We start from the raw sequence: 16818 nt of genomic DNA on the forward strand, positions 1-16818 counted from the left end.
TCATTAACCCTTCGAGCCTGCGCAGTGGATTTTTTAGGTGAGACACAGCGTGCGCTGAACTGANAGCGAAGATTTGGGAAAGGTCATTAACCCTTCGAGCCTGCGCAGTGGATTTTTTAGGTGAGACACAGCGTGCGCTGAACTGAGCCCACCCTTTAATACTGCTCTATATAAACCCATAGTCGATCTTGCTTTGTACACAATCACTTAAAAAAGGTTAACTTTTCAAGAAATTAAGAGGGCAATTAAGAGACAAAATTACAATGATATATTTTCAAGAGAGGCCAAATCGCAGTTTTTCATATAAAGCAGCCCCATATTGCCTTCTACTTTGTTCCCTTCTCGTGGACGCCTCACAAAGCATTTACATTTTACACAAGGGCGCGCCCAAAGTTCAGATAAAGAGGAATCCTGCAATTGTTCTTCCCTATTTAGAAGGCATTAAACACACATTAACACAGGATAAAAAATTCTATGTTCTTTAAGCAGCATTAAAGAGAAGCAACGCCTGTAGCTTATGTATTTTTGTGTGTATTTTAACTGCAAAATACCAGCACCCGGGCGTTCCTCAAAGAACCTGTGTGAATTTTATCAATGGATCATTTCCAATCCCTCCAACATTTCATCTCTGCCTTCAGCAACTAATGAGTTAAAGATGATAAATAGCATTAACAAAGGAAAGAGGATCTTTCCTTTGTTTCCTGAAGAATGCGGAAGCCTGAATTCTGGCAATGTATTTTTATACTCAGCGAAGTTCCCCAAATGGACAATTTTGCATTTAGCTTTGTTTATTATTGTACCTTAAAAAAATTATGTTTTGATTATCCAGAGGACAATCGCAGTATAAAAGTAATTAAAATTTCTGTTTCCTATTACTAATTGTATTTGTGTCTGTATTTTTCCCCTTGTAGAAAAATAAGGGGGAAAATGTACGTAAAAATGTACACCAACACCTCAAAATCAATATAGTCTGACTTCATCTCACAGATAAACTCCTACCAGGGTAAAGGAGAATTATATATAATCTCATTCATAATCAGTCATTAAATACCAAACCACCAAATGTGCATCTGAATCACATTTCAGATGTAAAATTTGCCATTGATAATCCAAAAGAGGCCCAAATAAGCCATTCATGCCACAAAAGAAAAAAAAATTGGTTTCATGTTTGTTGGTTTTGTGCAGAAACTACTGCTCGGTCCTACCATCTCTCCTTATGCTGGTTAATGTTTAGGTCTTCAATTAATTCTGAAGGGATTATTTTACAGAGCCAGGAGAAAAGGAATCATTAAGCACTAACAGCAGTCATAGCTTCACACACCGCCTTCATAAAAAGGGGGCTCAATGATACAAATATTTCACACATTTGTAACAGAATTTACTGAAGAGACTATAAGTTAGCAAAATATCAACAAAAAACACTGACTCAAGTATCTGATTAAAAACACACGGCATTTTATTGTTCTTTTGAACCTGTCAGTTAAGAGCCTTATTGACCCCTTCTGTAATGAGGGGGCAAATGTTCTGTATTATTCAGCAAACAAAATTACCAGAAGTAACAGACAGCAAATTTTCCCAGAAAAAAATGGCTCTGTTTTTAAAAGTTATTTGCAACTCTACTCACATTTTAAAATTACACACATTTAACTACTTCATTTAGATGTTTTGTAAAATCTGCGCATTCATATTTGAAGTCTAATGGGTATTAGCATTATATTGGAATTCTCACAGAAAGATAAGAGGAAAAATCACTATATTAAAAAAGACAACTATCTGCAAGTACAGCCTGGATCTAATAAAAGGGGGAAAGAACAAAGTTTTATATAAAAGTGTAGTTTTGCTTTTAAGTATTTCTTTCCTTCTCCAAGTTTCACATACATTTTAAAAATTATTTAATTTCTGTCTCCTAGATCTGGACACTATTAGAGAAAGAAAACATTTGAGGAACAAATGTTATAAATATTTACACTTTTAAAATGTGCCAGATAGTCAATTTATTAACATGTCCATTCACATCCCAATTTAATACAGGTCTAGTAGAAACCACACGGTACCATTTTAAGTGAGACACCTGGTATGTCAGTGCACATTCACAAGGAGAGTGTCTCAGTACATAAAAAGAAGAAAGAAGTACAGCAAAGGTTTTTAAACATGTGGTAAGTCAGAGGCAAATTGTATTTTAAGTTTTCAGTGAATGTGGGGGAAGAGTAAGGTCCAACCACCCTGCTCTGAAAGCTGCCTACTGAAATCCCATAAACTGGCTTATGCAGCACTCCCCCCAAAAAACCTTCTCGCACCTCTGTTGTTTCCTTCTACCTGATGTACCCCTATCTTGCTGAAAAGATAGCTGCAACCTGATTATCATGAAGGTATTTCTGTAGAGTATACAGCAGACATGCTTCCCTATATAATACGGTATTCCTCGCAGTCAGATACTATTGGTCATTTGCATACATGGTAATGAAAGAATAAAAAGGTGCAGAAATAGCTGTTCTGTCTCTTCCATTCCAAGGAATTACATTACCTTTCTGGCCATTTCTGAACTTCTAACTGTAACAATGCAGGTGGTGGACGGAGCTGACACGATTCCAGGATTTTTTCCCCCTCCTGTCTGTGACAAGCTAGCAAAAGTGCATACCTCTACATTTAAATACAAATAGCAAGGCTATGTTGCAATGCGAGTGCACACAAGGACAGATGTTCACATCTCATACTGGACCGAAGGCAATCCTAGACCTCTATGACATGAATACATCTGACACAGTACCGATTATAGAGACTTTTAAGCCATACACTATGACCACTAATATTTCATCACTGTTTTTGCAGAGTAACCTGCAATTAAAGAAATATCATAAAGAATGAAATATTTTAAGTCCTCCTGGTATAACACACCCTCTGAGTTAAATGCTGACAGCTACAGAAAGAACACACAGCTCTATCTATTCAGAAGCAGCACCATGAATACATTCAATTAAAACTGAGAAGCCTAATCTTGAAAAAGGGGATACGGCAACTACATTTCCCACCAGGAGCTGCACCTCACCTCAAGTGATACACTACATGCTCTCACAAGGTGAAATATTTCTTCCTTCCAATGACAAAAAAATAGCTGCACAGGAGGAAGCACTTACCTTAATTTCTTTTGAGGGGAGAGGGGGGGGAAATCAACAAAAGAGCCCGGCTCCACCACCTTGAGCAAAAAACCCATCTGAGAAGACGGCGGTGAGAGCGAGCGAGCAGCAGGCAGCACCAAGGCAGGGGCGACTCTGCTCGTGCCCCCCTTTTTCCGGCAGCAGGCATGACAATGCGCGAACACCCCCTCCACATCACAGCAGGCAACTGTAGCCAGGAGACAGAGGTGCTTAAATTAGAAAACCGCTGCCAGAGGAAATAAACGGGAACCACAGCGACCCCCTCGACCCCAGCAGCTATCAAATCCGGGAAGATATAGTGCACATCTGTTTTACGAGGCCCCCAGGGAGCTCCAACTCCAGCTACTTACCCTGTCTGCATTATTAATAGATGTTAATGGCGCCATTATATCGAAAAGAAGCCTCTTCCTCTTTATAATATGGAAATTCCAAGTTAGGTTTGGTCGGGGTTTTTTTTAAATTAAAAAAACCCAAACCCTACACACCGTGAGGCAGCAAACAGCTTCTTGGTCCTGCTAACTGCAGAGCTGCACCCCCCTCCCTTCACCCTGCCTTCCCCAGTCATCCTCAATACACTGATTTGGTAGACAAAATCGATTCAAGGCAGTAAACAACTGCAATAAAGCAAACGGGCAGACAAAGACTTCCTGCCATAAGGCAACTCCTGAATACACAATTTTCTTTTTAATAAGGTTCTGAAATTTTTCAGCTAGAGTATATACATTTATTCTAAGGTAAATGATACAGTGTAAAGAACAGCATAAACCCACACCATTCAGATTTTTCTTGCTTATCTAAATACATAGTTTATTTCTTCAGTAGAAGTTATCTGTCACCTCAAAAAGTATTATTTAGACTGACTCGATGACAAAGTATCCTCTGTCAAGCCTTTGATTTAGTTGATGAATAAAGGAATGTGATCCTAAGGTATCCCTAGGCTGTGTTTTTGTTAATGCCTGGATTTCCTCCGGGTCCATTCATCCTCAAGGTAGGTGTACTGCAGTCATGCACCAAAGTGTCAAAAGACCTTCCACAAAAGATATTGACCTATTTTAATCTGATCCATGTATAAATGCAATGGAGCTACCACTGGGAATAAAGTGAACCAAAGATGTATTTTTAACCCCTTTATAGCACTGTATGCAGGAGGAACAAATTCACATCAATAACAAACATACCCTCAAAGACTGTACAAGAAGGCAGTTTGCTTTAACTGGATCTCTTCCACTGATGTTCTCTGCACTTTAGCATTGCCATCAGATAATTTTGACCAGATTTAAAAAAAAAAAAAACAAAACCAACAAACCAGGAAATGCCAAAACACTAGGCTTCACCTAGTTGGCTTTTACTCCGCTATTCAAGATACCAATTTTAACTCAAATATAAAACCACCTCAACTCCTCAAACTGCAGAGAAAAAAAAGAAAACAGAGCTATCCTTAAAGATGGAAATACCCCAGCATTACTTGCATGATGAAATATTTGCATATGGAGGGTGGGCTGGGGAGAGCAAACATGTCAAGAATCACCTTCTTGTGCTGCAGATGCATGCTGCAGCTGTTTGCCGGCTTCCCTCAAATGAATGAAAAGTGCCGCTAATTCTTCCAAGACAAATGTAACCGATTGGCTTTGTTGCCTGCTTGCCTCTGTGGCTTTTGAGACCACGCAAGTACGCTGCAGACGCGAAATCACAGGGTCTGGCTGTATTAACTGAATTACAGACAGCGCTGATGTGATCATCTTCATCTCTCTCGCGCGCTCTCTAATTATTTATCCAGATCAAGCCTGACTGCTGGAAAATTAGCTCTCTACAGGAGGTAACCGAGCTGAAAGGTTCTTTTTACCAAGAAATGATGGGCTGGCCTCTAGCAGTATATACGCCAGTGTGCAGTTGTAAGGAAATGTCACAAGATGTAAATTTGCAAGTAGATTTCTCATCCTCACAGAAAAAGAAGTAAGACATTTTTAGAAGATATGAATATATATATATATTTATACAGACACACAAAATAAGTAACTGTCCAAATTTCTGACCCTGAACTTAGAAGAATTTATTTAAAATGGAAAGACAGAAGATGTATATTGGTCACATCTTTTTGTTGCTTTACACAGTCAGTCCCGCTTGCCTGCCTATGAACAAGTTCACAGTATTTCACTTGCACAAGGTTTTCACTTCTTGCCAGCAACTGCAATGAGACCAAGTTTCAGTTCCGGTGCTTAAGGGGAGAAAAGACAGCAACATTTTAGTCACTTAATCAAACCAACCCACAGCAGAATGAACAAAGGATAAGAAAAGAGGATAATAGGGTTTTTTTAGGCTCAAGATACTGTTTTAGCCTATAGCAATCTAAAAGCAACTGTGAATGGTTTTTTTTTAAATTAAATAAATGGAAAATAAAAAGTGTTAAACCTGCAAGACACACAAGGGTAGTTTAAAAGGAATAGCTTTGAAATTATTTTCCAATTAGCAAGATTGTCATTACAAGTCAATTTGCTGTACTGCATGTGTATATGGATGTACACATTTTTAATACACTTTAATGCACACTTTGGTCCAATTCTAGTCAGATGTAGCCCAGTATAAATTTTAGTGCTAGAGAGCTCTAACTTACCATTTGAAGTATTAAGCACACAAAACACTGATATTAAAACAATGTGGCTGTATGAAACAAATATGCTGATTTTGATACCTACAGCCTTTGGAACTTAATTATTTAAAAAAAAAAAAGGCAGCAGATTCTAAGCTGAATCTCTCTGCTTGCTGCATTTGCAGCAGTTTCAGCACGTCAAGCCTTCCTCGATCTTTTAATTGCATTGGGTGTTATGCATGCCAGGGGTGGGTGAGAATAGTTGTCAACCCACCTGACTGCAGAACAAAGAGCATTTTTTCTTCCAGCATTTGTTACTGATGCTTGAGCCACACCCTGCGTCCTTGCAGAACAGGCTCTTTCTCACATTCTCCTTTTTCCTACTCACATGGAGAGACCGTTTCTTCCCAATAATAAAATAATACCCATTCTCTAGAATTACTGTGCTGGGTTTCACCTTTTTTTGAATGCCCTAAAGGTTTACTTTTATGGGAGGGAGGGAGGCTGCAGGTGCTGCTGTGTCTCCCATAGCGTGGGGAGTCCCTGAGCTGGGATGCCTCAGCATCCTGCAGCCTGGCTCCCCTCGCCCTGCTTGGGATGCTGCTGGCTGCTCACTCAGTCACGGGAGAGGGCACAGCCTCCAGAGCATTCGAGGGCAGACAAGGGAATAGTAAAATAATAAGGAAAAGCCCAAACCCAAAATAATAATAATAAAAAAACAACCTAATGCAAAAACATGAGGGGAAGCCCCTTGTGCGGCTCCTCTTCCCACCAGCCCCAGGCACCTGCCTGTGGGGTCGAAATGCTCTGGGCAGCATTAACCCCTAATAGCTATTTGCCAAACCATGTGTTTCCTATCTCACCCCTCAAATCCTCCAATAGCTGGGAGTTTGCAAGGTTGAACTCCTCTTGGTCTGGGCAAGAGCCCAGTTCGTTGTTCCTCCACTGCTCTGCACAAGGACCCTTCTGCCTTTCATTTCTCTCCTACACTCCCGTTAGCACTGCAAATCGTACACAGTGTCTGGTCTCTCCAGAAACAGATACAAGAACAAAATCCCTTGCAGGTTAGCTACACAACACCCAGAAGCCTACCACGTTTTTTGCAGATTTGTATAAATGGGCACGCTCCTGACTTGATCTACTTAGAAAATAAGCAAACAATGTAAAGCAAGATTCAGACAATGCAAGAACTGGTATCCGCAAAGCAACTTACGTTTGTTTTTCCGCCTGTCAGAAAAATTTCATCCATCACCTCAATTTTCTATTCCAAAAAGTCTGGAGGCAATCAAACACCACAGCTTCTAAAGCTGCCTCCAACAACCTTTTTACGTGGTGTAGCAACAGCTCGACTGTGTTTTTAGTGGCTACCTACCAGCAGGTAAGCCCTAAGCATCCTTAGCACCAACAAGGCAGCCCTTTCCCTCTGCATTTCCTGAGTCATCAGGGTTACACCTTCTGACCTAATAAAATTAGCAGCAGTGGTGTTTTTCCCCAAGTTTCAGGTCAAGTGGAGTTAAGGAATGGTGTGACTTAGCCTGGATTACTTTTGCAAGCAGTAAGTAGAGGGTTTACTCATTTTTTAGTGTTTCCCTGACAGAGCACATGCACCCAATGTGCTTCCCAATCCTAGCCCAACCAGCCAAAACGGTTTAAGAATGAGCAATGCTATGGCATCTGTGAGGTTTGGTCTAGGGTTTTCTTGTTTGTTTTAAAAAGAGCTTTTGTTCAACTGTTCCTTGGTATTTGATATGTTATCATCCACCAGCCACGCACCACCAAAGGGAAGCCACAGTGCTCTTGGGCTGTGGCTAGATTCTGCGTCAAACAGAAAACTGTTTGACGCAGAATCAAAGAAACTGTTGCCACTTTAACCTTTGAGATGCAGAAAAATAAAACCCTTTTAACTTTTGATCACATGATTCTTGAATAACCAGCAAAGCCAGCTTTATAAAAAAAAAAAAAAATCTGTATATCCCTGGACACATTAGACTGCCAACTGCTGAATGTTCTCGTTACTATTTTGAAATAGGGTGTGGGTGGAGATACCTACTAAAGCTTTCTACTGCTGCTGCCGCCATTGCTGCTAATTGGGTAGGTGTTTTCAGAAATCCCTGCTTCTGAGGAGCCTGAACTTGCTTCTGCACTTCTTCTGGGATGCACTGAAGACACAAGTTTCTTGTGCCGTCTGTTTTCTGCATCACCACTGCATGGGGATGGATGCTAGCCTGTGACAGCATCCAGATGTGCTGCAGGCACAGCAGCAGCCAGGGAAGAACAAGGTGAGCCATGAAGGGAAGCCATCAGGACTGGGATGGCAACTGAGAAACAAGTGGGCAGCAGATTATGTGACACTGATATAACTGGGCAGGATCTGACAGCCAACATGAAACCCCCCACACTTTTCATGAGACAGCAGATTAGTGGCTTTTAAAGGCACCTTGGTAGTGAAGGCATCACAGTATGGGAGGAGGGACTCACACCGCAACTTCACAGGCTTGCTCCACTGAAAGTTGCCACATATTTCAGTCAAGCCTCACGAGGATTTAATATGCAATGGACACACATGGCACAAAATCAGCAGCTTCTCTCCCCCAACCCTCTGGTAGTGACCAGAGGTGCTGGATGTATCACTGGGGCAGTACAGCCACCAGACAGCAGCACCACTTTCCCAACACGCTCGTCTGTGCAATGCACCCTCCTAGATGCCCTTTTGCACTTCAATGGAAGTGTTTGCTGAATTTGCATGGATCCACTGTTGGATTATCTTTTAAACTGATCAACCCCGCTCAAAATTTAGGCAAATGGGCTTTACACAGTCACTTTTATGTCGCTGAAAACATATCTGAAGGAAAACCAAGAGGTCTCCAGAGTACTGACACTGCATGAATAGATAACAAGCCCCAAAATATAAAAGCAGAGCAACACAGCTCTCAATATAAAGACGTATGTGAATACTCAGCACCTTTCTAAGAGATGTTAATGTTGAACCTGTGCAGTTTATCCATTGTAAGGTGACTTTTTAAGTGTATTAGTTGTATCTGCTGAAACCAAAACAAGAAAATCAGTAGATTTTAATGGGAGTAGTAGAATGGAACCACAAGTACCAGGACTTGTTAGTTTTTAGATTACAAATGTGCCATTAATCCCATTACCATTCAACCTTTGCAACCTCTAACAGGCTATTTGTTGCCCAGCTGGATACCAGCCTCCTGGTACATGGACTACAAGAAGATGCTCCCAGGTTCCCTGCACCTGGTGCACTCACAAGCCCCAGTGTGTCCCCTGCAGCACCCAGAAGACCCACCAGTTCCTTTTTCTGACATACACTGCATCTTCCCTCCCAGAAAACTCTACTCACCTCCCACCGGCTTTCCCTGGAAGGAATCTTAATCCTGCTGACCTTTCTGAATACAAAACCTTCTGCTCTTTATTTTCTTAGATAATCCCCATCTCAAATTGTGCTCAGGGACACTTATTTATACCCCTTTTCTTTCTTCATGAACATTTCAACTCTCTGTACAAAGGTAAAGTTGTTGCTGCAGGTCTTTGGGGGTCTTTACCTCCCTCCCAACCTCCTTTTCTTCCTCTGAAATCACTTTCCTACTTAAAAAAGCCTGCAAGCTGTTTCTCGACCATACCCAATCCTCCCGTCGCTTTGTCAGGAGCGCCGGACTGTCTTTTACAGTCAGAGACAGTGATGATAAATGACAGTCTCCATAATCCAGCAAGTGATGCTGTCCAGGGACGAAAGTCACAGGCAGATGTAGAGCCTTCCCACTGAGCACACTGTGGAGGGAAGAGGGCACATCACTCACAGCAGTAAATCCCATCCACGCTCCAGTTGCTTGGTTCCAAGCAGTGTCAAAGCCCCCTTTGGCGGCTACAGAGCACACAGAGCTTCCCAGTCTCCTCTTGCCAGCAGACTTCACTTTCACTTAAAACACAAAACAAGGAAAAAAGCATCCTCCTTTCTCCAAAAGAAGGCAGCATGCGACCCTGTACACCCCCCATTTCAGCAGCTCTGATATTGACAGGCAGATGGATAATGCATTCAAGCACTCTGGGGATCAAACTCTTTATCCAGGAAAGCTGTCCCTGTTTTCTGAAGGAGCCCCTGGTAAGCAGGTTTTGAGGAGTGCAGATTCAAACTACACTTCCCAACTCACTCCCAACCAAAGGGGGTTAGGAAGCAGGAGTGCCAGCCAGAAGCACAGTGTGCTTCTTCCCAAAGAATCACAAACATCTTTGCAAATATTAGACCTCACAGCATGCTTGGAAGAAGTCAATAAACACCATTTCTACCATCTTACCCAATTCTTTGCTGAGAAAGCAATGCTAGAGGGAAGCTCATCTATGTGTCCAAGGTCAGGTTTGGCATCTGTGACAGATTGAGCTGTCTTAAGTCCCTGCACATCCAGCCTTCAATCCTAGAATTAGATGCCAAGCAGTGCCACTAACTTTCAAAGAAGCCCCATTGAAGGGAAAAAAAATTTTTTACAGCCTAGCTGGAGACTCACTGGAAGATCTGATGAGGTTGTACTTCTGAAATCAGCTGCAACATCATCCTCCCCTTTGGGAATAAGCTTTGCCCTGCCAGTGCTAGCTCCAAACTCCTCAGGCTGTGCCCATCCTCAAAGGCTCTCAGAACCAGTAATATACCAGACCTGGGGTAGGGAGAAAGCAGGGCATCAATCACACTATAAGTGCCTGGGTTTTGTCCAGTTTTCTGTCTGGTCCTTTCTTGGCTCACTTGGACCTGCACATCAGTCAAGAGTAGAGATTTAAAAATACAGTCACCAGCATCATCAGCAATACAATACCTACCACAGCATGCAAAAGTGTTTCCACTGGCTTCCAGTAAACCCCAAAGCCCTCAGTGGTGACTTGCAAGCAGAACTAGTACCTGCTCTGGAACAGTGAGGATGACGATCACTTATGAGCAGCTGTGTGACGTATGTGGCATCAGTCACTAACTAGAGAGACAGAGACTTTTCTTTCTTTAGGCTAGAGTAACCCTGTTCTGGTAAGTTACCTAACTCTGAATAAGAAAGCAGGCAATAAGAGACTCTTTCATGGTGCCTTTTGCAGACTCTCCTCTCTCAGGAGGACACCGTGCAAGGGGAAGGGGATGCACAGCCACTGCGTGGCCGCCAGCAGGGAATGACTCTGCTCAACTACAGTCAATAGCACCATTCCCCCAGCTGCAGTGATGCCAGTGCCTTTTGTCTCTGCCTTGCTAATATTTGTTTTAAGAGGTCTTGATGAGTCAAGCAGCTCAGGATGAAAGCCCATAGCCTGCCGGCAATGTGAGCGAGAACACCGAGCTTGTGCTAATAGAGCTGTTTAAGGATGCCAGGAGTGCAAGGTGCATCTCAGCTTGGGTAATGGGACCACAAGCCAGCAGTGATGACTTGGGGCAGAGCTCACTGCTGTAAGCGCAGCCAAGAAAACTGAAGGCAGCCATTTTCCTGCAACATGGTCCAAAACTGTCTGCGGTATCGATACTTCGATAGTTAACAACAATAATAATTTATGACCTTTTTTTTTCCAGTGGTATTCTAAATCAAGATTACATTTGTTTTCAGAAGCATTCTAATTTAAGTTCACACTTTAGTAAATCCTTAAAATTACCTACTTCTTATTTGTCAGCCTTCAAGACAAACACTGGTTTTCAGCAGAACCAAGAGCAGCCAAAAACTCAGCCAGACCTATCCATCCCCAGATAGGGTCCACGGGGGGAAGGTGTGACCCATTAGGAACTAGGGTCCAGCTTTGCACCTTCCTGCACATTAAGCCTCTATCTTCCTTCAAGACTTGCATACCTTCATGTAAGGAAGATGGAAAAATTAAATCTATTCAGCAGGGAAAGCAGTTTTTCACAAAGAGGAAAAACACATTTTTTCTCATCTCTACCTTCCTTGTTCATGTTTTTCCCTCTTACGCTTTAAGAAAAATAAATTCCAAATTCATAAAAATTAACAGCATATTGCTGAATTATGAAGGACCACATTCACTACACAGGACAAAAAGCATGAGTCCACAGGAGCAATTGATGCTTTGTATCAGCTAAAGAGGTCACCATTTATTTTTTTATCTTGAAATTGATGGTTTTGCTCTTTAAGTATAAAAATATTAAAATAGTATCAGGCCCTCCAGTTGAATTAAAACAACAAAATCCAAGTCTCTTGGTTTGTTAGAAATGCCAAACTTTTTCCAAAACACCCCCAATTTTAATTGATTTATATGCAAGACAAACACTTGAAAAAAGAACAGACTCCCAGCTATTTTTCCACTCAGTAAGACCCACTGGGCAAACAAACTCATGTTCATTATTTACCTTGGGGCAGGACCCTGACTCCTTAACCAGGTTAAGGGCACTATTGTGTTAATCTTTACATTAGTCCAATGCAACGTGCCCTGTAATTAAACAAAGTAATGTCAATCCCTCTTTAGTAACGGGGCTGGGACAACATGACACCAACCCCCTCCTCCCTACACACACACTGCAGTATAATCTGCCACCTTCTATAAATGCTGCCATTTGTCTTTTCTTTAGATGCATTGCAGGAGTATTTCCATATAAGCCTTATTATAATAAAAATGACAGTGTGACAAACAGCTCTGCAAATAGGTCCGCTGCTCCAACAAAGCACAGACACAACACACTGATTTGCAGAAATACCCCGTATAATTCAGAAGTGCTACTAGTTGATTTGAAATCCAGTAAATTTAGGTGGTTGCTTTATCTTCTTCACCATGATACCTACTTCCTCAGACAAAGCTGAAGAAGTAGAGCATGTGCCCTACTCCCTGCAACTGTTCCCCCAATCCCTTCCTTCTCCTCCCCTCCAATTTACATTGATTACAGGTTTCAAAGTCTTAGAGATTCATTTTTAAGTTCTATTTAAAATGCTGATTTTTACTTGTTTTCTTTTCATCTAGATCAATACTGCTCAGATGATAAATATGTACCGTTTACCACTTACACGTTTTCATCTTAGAACTGAATATCCTACAGTAAGCTTAAGAAAAATCAGTTCCTGTATAGTACTTTCCCCTCTTTAGCCTATTCCCTATTTTATCTATAACACAATACATAAGCCTGAATGTGTTCTATTAACACAGACACCCATTATAACATTCAGACATTAAGTGCAGCAGAAAGGAACTGCATCTCAAAACATTCACTGCTCATTAAAAAGTTTGTCTAATTTTATGATGACAGCTTTCAACGTATAGATTATTCTTTGCAAAATGGTGCCCCAGTGTTAAGACATCACCACATCAGCTTTCTCTTCAGTCTTCACCGAGAGATGAGAAGCCACCATTTTCTTTTTGATTCATGCAAATTAAATTGTTTGTCTCTACAGAGAGTGTAAACCACAGAGAATTCTGCATTTCAGTGGCGATACTGTCACCTAGCATTAAAAACAAGTATTAATTTGTAAATGAACCTCCTCAATTGTGTTCAAAGGAAGTAATTAAGCATTTAATGTACTGACAAACCAGCACAAATATTAGTTCTGTTTCCAAGGTACCTCACAACCATATAAAATTCTCCTCACACTGATGATCTGCAGCAGAACAGACTCCTGTACAACACCATTTTCAATAGATTCAGGTTTACTAGAGTTTTGCACAAGCTATACAATTTATACTGTTTCAAATTTAGCGACACATAAATAGCTACTTACACATATCTGGGACTATTAGACTTGATTTTACATTCTGGAGCATTAAAAAATAACAGCATCTTGCCAGTATCCTGCTTACAAAATGCTACAAATTCTTTAATAATCATGCACTATGTTCAGCATTTTAAAAAAGCTCAAAATCATTTTTCTAGCAAGAGCATTTAGGAATGCCTTACTTCATTAAAATAAGGTTTTAAACAATGTCTACATTTAACTTACATAATGCACTGGGTTTTCTGTAATTATCTAGTAATTCCAACTATTCGGTAATACAGGAGACTTAAAGCGCAGCTTAGGAACAGCAAGATTTGTATTTTCCAGCAACCCTGTGAAACTCTGGTGAAGTTAATTCATTAAACTGACAAGAAAAGAAACCTTAAAAACAGTCAGGCAAAGTAGTTTAGCAGCTGTATACAGGGCTTTTCTTCTACTCGAGGCTTTAATAATTTCAACAGGCACTATTACACAAATCATCTTTCAAACTCTGAATAGCCATGCTGCAATGAGAACCAAAGCTGCAAGAGTCGTGGCTCTCAAGTAATGCACAAAAATCCCGATATACAGGGTGTCGACTGAAAGAGACATTCATTAACTTTGTTTTCCCGGCTTTAAAAAAAGTCAAGTGAGATGCTGATTGCCAGTCAACCACTTTATTTCTGACATTTTTAATAGACAAAAGGCTTACAGTTAGCACTGCATTGTGCCCCACCCAGCTGGCTGAGAATTGTCATCTTCTCACTCCATTAGGCTATCGGGTTGTATTACAATTTCCTAATTAAGCATTCCCTCCGATACATGTGTCTACCTTAAAAACACACTGTTCTTTCCCTCCCTCCCAAATAATCTTTTGGCAGGTCAGACACGAGGAGGAAAATCCCCATGAATGAAACAATAAAGGAACAGGATAGTACTGACCTTTTCTTGTAATAACATCTTGCATCTCTCTCTCCCTTGCTGGTTTCTTAAACTAGGAAACCAGTTCTTTAAAAATTAATTACCAGAAGGAAAAAACCCAACCCTTCTTCGAAGCACTCACTCCTCCCCAAAACCAGGCAAGCCTATATTGGTCAATTTTTTATCCTAAAAATATTTTGAGAACAAGGATTTTTCCACACATACATGCTGCATCAATCTCACTCTGTCTACATAAGACATATTAAATGTAATGGTTAAAATAAGATGAAGTAAATAGCACCGTTTTCTCTCCTTGCACCATGCAAATGCACGGTATGTGAAAAGGATGTTAAAAACTATATACTTATGAAATTCAAGTTATGAGATTTTCAATGAACAAATGAATTTAACCACCTTCGTAAGAATAGTAAATGACAAGTTTATCAGGAAAGAATGTCACATTTACTTAATCCCTATTTACGTGATTTGAGCAGCCATACCTTACCATGAAATACAAAGTATACACTGTGAGAGAATATTGAAGACACTGCTACACCACAGAAAACATATTCTGTTTTCAAAACAACTTTAAGCAATATAACATTCTCCCAAGTCTCTCTATGTACTCTAGATTTAACTAAAACCCTCATATATCTTTTAAAATGCAAGCCTGACTAAGACTAGCCAACAACAATATTATGCTAACACAAGTCAAAATTGAACATCTTTTAACTTGATGGATTAAAGGGAAAATAATCAGGTAGGACATAGTTTTCTTGGGAAGGCCCAATTCCTCCCTCCCTTCTACTTCTAAAATTGATCTTATGTTATTTCTCTGCTTCACAGCATCTTTTTAAAACCTATTTTACATCTCCAGACAGCCATCACGCACAGATGCAGTAGCAAGAGTTTTCAGAAATGTGGTCTTCTTTTCAAAGTAAAATACAGGCATATTAAGAAGAAACCTTACTTCTTGCACTACTATTTCCCAGCATGTGTTTGACAGAATCCTATTAATCCACAATTACCTAACCTGTAGTGAAATGCGGTCAACTCTTCCCTTCTGAACGGGCATTTAATACGACGATGTTTCATGCCGGTAAGACAGTTTTTATTTTTATTATGTTAAAAACATTATTTCTACATTAAATACGTTGTACTCATTACCATACCTTAGTTTTGTTTTGCGGTTTTCATCTGTTCCTTGACTGTTGAGTGGTATAAATGGAATCCTTGAGGTACCTACCTTCCAACATTTTAATGGCTCAAGAAAGGCCATAACGTTGTCACAAATTAATTGAAATATATCTCATTCTTTAAAGGGGGGTAGGTGCTGATAATGCAAGCACTGGAAACACAGGCAAATTCTTTTCTACTTACTATTTTTTTTTTTTTATGAAAAGCGGAGCCTTTCAGATATTACCCATGATGCCTCCCAACCAAAAACATCTGCAATATGCTACGTTCCCCATTTGTCGCAATCAACACGCCTATTTAAAGCAGGGGAAGAAACCATTAATCTACCAAAATACATGCACACAAAAATTCAGATAAATACCTCTTGTACTTACACGTTGCACTGAGCCTCATGGAGGAAGGTAGTAGATTCAGTGCCAGCCATGTTGAAGACCTGCAAGACCCAGGTATTTGTGAAGATGTTATTTGTTGGCTTTGTGACTTTCAACTATAAAATATCCCCCACTTCCCTAGAGTTACCTACAATTTTGATATTGCTCAAATTTTAAATGCGGTTTGTGAGAGACAGGGTAAGGAGAAATGTTCTAGGTATTTTAACCTCTTGATGTTACAGCTGTAATGAAAGAATGTTTAAGAAACACCTGAAATGCACTTTCATGAGTAACTATTTCCTTTCTGCTGAAGCAAAAAGGGAAAAAAAAGTGAAAAAAAAAAATCAAGCCTTTGAGCGATTCAGTTCACACCTTCAGAGGTAACAACTCTGCTTGGTTAGGACAAATGGTAGGACATGCAAGGTGATGTTTGAAATCAAGGTCTCATCCTCAAACACTCTTTTTCGTCTTCTCCCTCCAAGTAGGTCACCCCTCTCAGCTGATTTTGTGTAATTGGTCTAGTTTGTGAGAAAGCAAAAAGAACCCATCCTGCAGCATATGCTAACAGGAAAGCTAGTGCCCTACTGCAGGGGGAGAGGGCTTACTAAAAGGGAGCATCACCATCTATTGCCCTTTCAGATTTCTTTCAGGTTGTAGCAACCTAGATTTCTCAAAACCATTTCAGCAGTAGTAGCACAGCAAAGGCGTTTCCTGGTGGTTCCCTGTTAGTGACTGCACTGAGCTACAGCCTGGTCACCAAACCACGACTGCACGAGGGCAGCCAAGCTCTCCTCATCCCAAACACTCAGCGCTCAAGCTTTACCTTGGCATCCCCCCTCCCGGGTGACAGTGAGATGTGCTGTGTCGGTGTGGGAGCCTGATTGCTCATTCCTCTCGCGCAGTCCCTAGGAAGAGGTGGG

This window comes from Lepidothrix coronata, unplaced genomic scaffold (assembly GCF_001604755.1).
Source record: "Lepidothrix coronata isolate B3197 unplaced genomic scaffold, Lepidothrix_coronata-1.0 Scaffold64, whole genome shotgun sequence".
In the NCBI taxonomy this organism is placed as follows: Eukaryota; Metazoa; Chordata; class Aves; order Passeriformes; family Pipridae; genus Lepidothrix; species Lepidothrix coronata.